The 6,826-nt window shown below is 39.5% G+C and overlaps 1 protein-coding gene across 2 annotated transcripts in view; it reads left to right on the top strand.

Annotated features, from left to right (window-relative positions):
- Positions 1-943: 943 nt before the first annotated feature.
- Positions 944-6,826, top strand: part of LOC140573532 (signal transducer and activator of transcription 5B-like) — a 121,863-nt gene continuing 115,980 nt past the window's right edge. For both annotated transcript variants that reach the window (XM_072692940.1, XM_072692941.1), the window contains exon 1: positions 944-1,108. The gene's annotated coding sequence lies outside the window, so the exon portion shown is untranslated. The remainder of the gene's footprint in view (positions 1,109-6,826) is intronic.

Below are 6,826 nucleotides of genomic sequence, written 5' to 3' on the forward strand. Positions count from 1 at the left end.
TATGAATCTATATGAATAAAAAAAACTATTTTGGAACCATCAATAATTCATTTAATTTAATTACTACATATTACTGTGTAATTACTAAAGTAATTAGCAGTAATTAGAAAAATGAATAAAATAATAATTAAAATGATGATCTATATTTAGTTTTTGTAGAATAAATACACATATAATTAATACAACAAAAAACATACCTACTGACAATCAATCTAATTTATGTTATCTAATAAATAAATAAATATTAAATTAAATAAATAATGGACAAATATCTATCTACCAAATAGTTATCATATAGATAGATAGATAGATAGATAGATTGATAGATTGGTACCTAATGATTATCGATATAATTGAAATTACTTGCCTAATAAGTAATTATAAGTCATAAGAACAATGAATGAATCAACCAAACCATAAATAAATATATAAACAAATGATAGATCTATCTATCTATCTATCTATCTATCTATCTGTCGTTTCTTATTACATACATAAGTAACTAAAATGAACATTTATGTCTTATAATAATAATAATAATAATAATAATAATAATAATATTAAATCTGATTTCACTTAACAAATAATTGATCTCTATATCGATCTATCTATTTATGGTTTTAATATTAAATCTCTATTTATATCACTGTTTAAATAAATAAATAAACAAGGGTAATTAATCTTATGTCATTAATTAAAATGACTCCTAATGAGTAATTAGCATTAATTACAATACCTAATACACGGCACTATAGTAAGAGTAAACTGCAGCTCGTGCAGGCTTCGCGAGCAACAACACCGGAAGTGGGCGGTTAAAAAAACGAGCGAGTGAGAGAGTGAGAGAGAGAGAAAGCGGGAGAGAGAGAGAGAGAGAGACAGAGAGAGAGAGAGAGAGAGAGAGAGAGAGAGAGAGGCGAATGAAAAACTGCGTAGCCCCCACTGGTTGCCACAGACGGACAGAGAAGGAGTGGAGAGAGAGGGAGAGAGAGAGAGAGGGAGAGAGAGAGAGGCTGCTGGTGTTTCTGGGTCGGCTGTGATATCCGGAGCGCTTCTCCTGCACTTTTGTTTTTTATGCGACACGACGGCAGATTTAAACGCCGCGCACGAGGTAGGTCCGCTACAGCCGCGCGCGCGCGCTCCCCGGTGCTGAGTTCCCGTGGTTTTGACGCGTGTCATGCACTTTTATTAGGAGAGAGGATCAGCAGAGCAGACCCGTCAGCGCTGTAAACAAAGTCCGGCGAGAGTGCTCGGCGGTGTCACTGCGAGGCGATCCGCGCTGAGAGAGGAGAGCGGAGGAGGAGGAGGAGGAGGAGGAGGAGGGAGGGGGCTGACCTCGCGCTCGCTCGCTCGCTCGCTGCTCGGCTGGGTTTATTATTGGAGACACTGTTGGCAAAGTTTACAGTCCCACATGAGGGCAGTTTGGGCCTGAAAGCGCGCTAAAGGGGGGCTGGATCGGGCGGCACTGGCTTTATTTAGGCTCTGCTCCCTTTGGCGCCGGTGTGTTTCGCAAGGTTCAAGCTCGAGCTCTGTTTATTGGATCAACAGGCGGAGAGTCCAACCTCCTGTCAGAGCGCGGGCGCGAGCGCGAGAGCTTCACTTATCCACCCTCTGGGGCAAGAATAGCACAGGCCTGTACACTTTAGTGCTGCAGAGTTGAACCCTGACAGGCTCTGCCCTGCCCTGCCCTGCCCTGCTCTGCTCTGCTCTGGTCTGCTCTGAAAGTTGGAGGTTCTGCTGTTTGGGGGTCTCTGAAAGTTTCCTGCTGATTGCTGTCAGAGCAACAGTAGGCAAACGACAAGAAGGGAGTCGAGCATGAGGCAAATGATGAACGAGCGCTGGCAGATAGGGCGACCATGCCATTTGCAGAGCTGTGAAAGACAGTCCGTGTTAATGCAATGACTGGCAAGTGATGAAGCAGTGCTGTCCCAGGTTTGGCAAATTGGCTGGTAACGCAGTTTGGAAAGCCATAAAAGTCTATAAAATGTCCAGCTGCTGCTTGTGGATGACTGGGAACGAGAAATACAGCTGTGACAACTGTGGCATTGCTAATGTTTTTTTTTTTTAGGTTTATATTAAATCTCACCAGTTTGCATATATATATATATATATTTCTTTTTTGCACATGGTCACCGCCATGCAAAAACCTTGTGTCCATTTTTTGCATTTTCCAGTATTTGACCATATGTAAATCTGGCAGTTGTTTTTTACATTGTGTCAAAATGTCTTTATGATCAGATCAATAGAAATGCTAATCTTTGTACATGACTTTCATCTTCTAAAGTTATCTTTTTTGGAATGCTGACGTAAATATTATTATATATTATTGTGTATATATAGCTATAAAAGTCTAGCTATAAAATGTCAAGCGGCTGCTTGTGGAAGCCTGTGGAAGCCTGTGGAACTGAGAAGCGCAGCTTTTTCTTTAACGCTGGAGACTTTTTCATTGTTATAGTGTCTTATATCTCACTCGTTTGCATTGACAGTTCAATATATGCAGTATTTTGTTGCACGCTTGCACTTTGGGGTGTGGGATCGCTGGAACTGCAGTGACTACAGCATGCTGTCTCTCTGAGTTCAGTGTTGAACTGGTTCACATTCTGAATTAAAGTGCTTTCAGTTTAAATGCACCTACAGCTTTTGTGTGAAAGTGACGCTCTGGTTTCTATTTTGATATTATCTAGGCGACCATAGCGGGGCTTCATTTCCCATCATGCACTTGGCTTAGTTTCCGTTTAGCATGTGTGTGAGTTTCTGCGTGTGTGTGTGTGTGTTTGTGTGTGTAGCTGTGCCCTAAAGCGTGACCTACAGGTCAGGGGTGGGAGATAAAAAGAAAACATGATCGGTCACTTTGGGTAGTTTTCTTCTTGCTGCATCAGCATGAAACATATATATATATACACACACACACACACACACTCTCTCTCTCTCTCTCTCTCTCTCTCTCACACACACACACGTAAAATGGCTTTCAGTTTTGAACAGTGCTGTTAAAGTGGTAGTGCCATCAAATGAGTGCTAACTGACTTTTTAGATCTTATCTCTGACACTGATTGATGAGTTCTGCTCTGATGGTCTGGGGGCGCTCCCTTTCCCAGCTCAGAGGAATTCAGCTGATCCTGTAGTGCAGGAAGACGAACCAGGGCCACTTCTGGACATTTACTGGCCCTGAGCGATGTCCTGTTTGTAGGGCTTGCACCTCATCCTCATCTATCCCAGTTATATGTGCTTATTGAAAAAACATGAAAATAATATAATTCTTATAAATATATTATTATTATTATTATTTAATAATTATTTTTATTATTCAATAATAATATAAAAATATTTAAAAAGTGCAGTCTGTGCTAAGGCAAAAACAACAAAACACCAGTTAACTAAAACATATTTAAATAATTCTGTTTAAAATGTGTTTTTTTTTAGAAAAATGTATCTATATACATATTTTATGTTTATATAAATTGTATATATTTATTTAAATCAAATATATTTATTAAAATAACATTAATACACAATACTTTTACCTACCAATTACATGGTTGACACAGATTATTAGTTCTAGCGACCCTTTGTTATTTGGTTGGCCTTAAGTGACCGCTTGTACCACTTATAGCAAGAAAATACCCTGATGGAACTGGTGGTCCCATGCTTCAATTCCTCACTCTGTTAACTACGCATATTGAGAACTTATTATTATATAATAGCTTAATATTAACCACACAACACATTATTTCACACTAGTTCCATAGTCGTTAGCAAACATTAAGCCTTGACGTTAATGAGGGATCAACAAGCCTGCAGTGTAGTATCTGTATTTTGCTGAATCAGCAATTTTGATTTACCATAAAACCAAACACAATTTCTGTGAATGATGATGCCAGTTTTTTAGCTACGTTATACGTTGGGAATTCCACAGACATGTCAAAGAAAATATTGTCTGAAACGTCACTCCTGATCTGTAGTGAAACGTACTGACTTTAGAAACTGGTGATAGACACCAGTTTCTATATATATATATATATATATATATATATATATGGACAGTAAGTGTTTATTTCCTCAATAAAACACTGATACTAGAATAAACACTAATAACATTCATACAGAAAGTCGTGATTTTACATCACTGTGTTCATTAAAACATCTCCAAAGCTCTCCTCATGGAGTCTAGTGTTATTTATAGTGATCATCCAACACCTGGTTTAGTAAATCAGAGCTTAATGATGGTAAATCAGATGAGCTGCAGCTGCTGCTGCTGCTGCTGATGATGATGATGGTATTGAACACGTCCACACTGTGCTGGCTGGACTGGGGGGCGTCCAGGAGAAACCTGGAGGAACCAAGCTCTGTTCTTCAGACTAGCTCAGAAGATCTCACCTACTTTCTTCAGAATGAGAAGCTCTTGCTCCTTTTTCCTGGATGTCCTGCATCTGTTCTAATGAGATCTGGAGCTTCTACAGTAAAACTCTCTTACTGCTGAGTGAGATATGGTTTAAATAATGTGCTCAGGTGACTATTAGACTATATTTTGCCTTACAACACCCTGCTTTTACCTCTTGGCCTGGCATGTACTTTAAAAGTCCTGTAAACCAGTCACTCTGGAATAAGCCGTTGTATTCCCGACTATTTGGTCTATAAGCTTTCTGTGAGGAGGCCTTAAACTCGAACCACTCAACCAATTCAGTTAGTTAGTCTATAGCCTTTAGACTGTCCACCGCTGTCATTCACTCAGTGAGCTGAGACTGTTTATTTTGTTCTTCCTTCCATCTGTTGTGTGTGTTTGTGAATGCTGGAGGCAAGTGTTGGGCAGAACTTTGCTAGGTGTAAGCTATGGACCACACAAGATTTGGCACAGTCTGCCTGTCATGGCAACAGAATAAACAACAAGATGGCAAACCGAATTGGAGACAACAGCCTTTTCTCTGTGTGTGTCTGGAGATAGGAGTCGGTCTGCTGTTTGTTCTGCCTATTGGTTTAGCAGCTCTCTCTGTTAATGTTCACAGCTGACTAACTGGGCAGTTTTTGAATTAATTACAGCCTGTGGTTATTACAAGATGCTGTGCGTGGTCAGTATTTCCTCTGCAAGTTCCTCGCTTGGCCTGATGGTAACTGGCTGCTGAGTAATGTGGATGGGCCTGGGCGAAGTGCATTTGCTTTTTAACAGCGGAGTGGATGCAGAGTCCTTTCAATGAGCCCTTTCTTTTTCGATTATGGTCGGACAGTGTGATATCATTACTACAGTAAAATACTTCATTGGCATCATCATTGCCTTTGCAACACCGGCCAACTGCAACACTGTGAAAAAATAATTAAACTGATAAGTAACCAATTACAGAGTGATTTTTGAATTAACTCAGAAATCAGAGGTTCTCCTAACTCACATCTTGTGCTTCTGTGATAGGGGAGGCCTTCCAACCCTGAGGGCTGTGGTGTTGATAGGATTTAAATATATGATCTCCTGTCTTTTCTCAAGCAGACAGTTTGACAGTTGCGCCACTCTAGAACTGTGGAGCCATATGCATTTCTTAGGGTTCCCATGCATCCTGGAGAACTCGAGGAAAATGAGAAAATAGCTGCAATGTCCTGGAAATATCCTGGAAAATGAGCTATTGATATTGCATATTTCAACCACTGGATTTGCAGATCCACGTAGACTTACTTAGAGGATACATCTATGGTACTAGGAGTTCCTAGGAATAGTCCATCCAGTAATCATGTGTGTAAAACAGAAAATTATAGAGAGGCTTTTAAGATGCTCATTGTATGTATGTTGCCATGTATGAAAGTCATGAAAATGTCCTGAAAACGTCCTGGAAAAGGTTTTCCAAAAAAGAGTCCTGATTTCAGTCAAGAAAATTGACTGTAATGTCACAGCTCTGGAGTGGCCCTACGGTCTATCTGCTGCTCATGAAGTATGAGGAGATTATAAATTCAAATCCCAGCAAGCTCTCAGCTCTCCACTTTAAGTCTTTGGAGATGTCATGTGATGGGGGAGTTCTACACAGCAAATGGGAATAAACAGTAAACAAATTGAGAGAGGGAGGAGCACAGACTAAACATGAGCCCATATTCACCTATATTTATTTAAGCATTTTTTAAGTTATGCAGTTTCTAATGAAGTATTAGTAGGCCTAATGTGTTAGAGTTTAATATTTTGACAGTTAGTTCTTTCTTTGGCTTACCCAAGGTCAGCTGAATGTAGGGAAAACCCTGCATGTAGGGAAAAAGGTCATCTGCAGGACCATTAAGTGCGTCTCCCTGCATTTAGTCTGAGAGTGTTTACAAATTATAAACTGCACCTGTTGAGCTTTTTTCTCCCTGCAGAGAAAATAGGACACACTTTTCTTTAGTGTAGCTTTAGTGTGCTGGTCAGTAGCAACCATTTGTATTGCTAACTGTAATGTGACAAAATAAAAGAAACACAGAGGGTCAAAAATGCAAACGTTGTAAAGCTGTGTCTTTATATAAGCCGTGTTTCTGTTTGAGTAGGTACTTTTTAGAATCTCATTTGATACCACCTTTAATTAAGAGGGAGGAGTGAGTGGTAAAGGTTTATGAATAGTTTGATATTTGTAGACCATCATATCTGACTTATAAAAGCTCCTGTTGGAGTTAAATTCTAGTAATTCATGAACAAACCTCGGCTGAAGCTGACCAGTAGACCACGTATGCACAACGCACAGTAAGATCAGTAACCAGACACATCTGAGCTTTAACAGTATAGATGAATGTGGTCCCTGTTGTCCTTTTTATGTGTTATATCTGCTTATTTATTAGCATAGTTATTAACCAGTACTAAACACATAGTAAGCTCTCAATAAGGGTTGTC

The sequence above is a fragment of the Salminus brasiliensis genome, chromosome 12 (assembly GCF_030463535.1).
Source record: "Salminus brasiliensis chromosome 12, fSalBra1.hap2, whole genome shotgun sequence".
Classification (NCBI taxonomy): domain Eukaryota; kingdom Metazoa; phylum Chordata; class Actinopteri; order Characiformes; family Bryconidae; genus Salminus; species Salminus brasiliensis.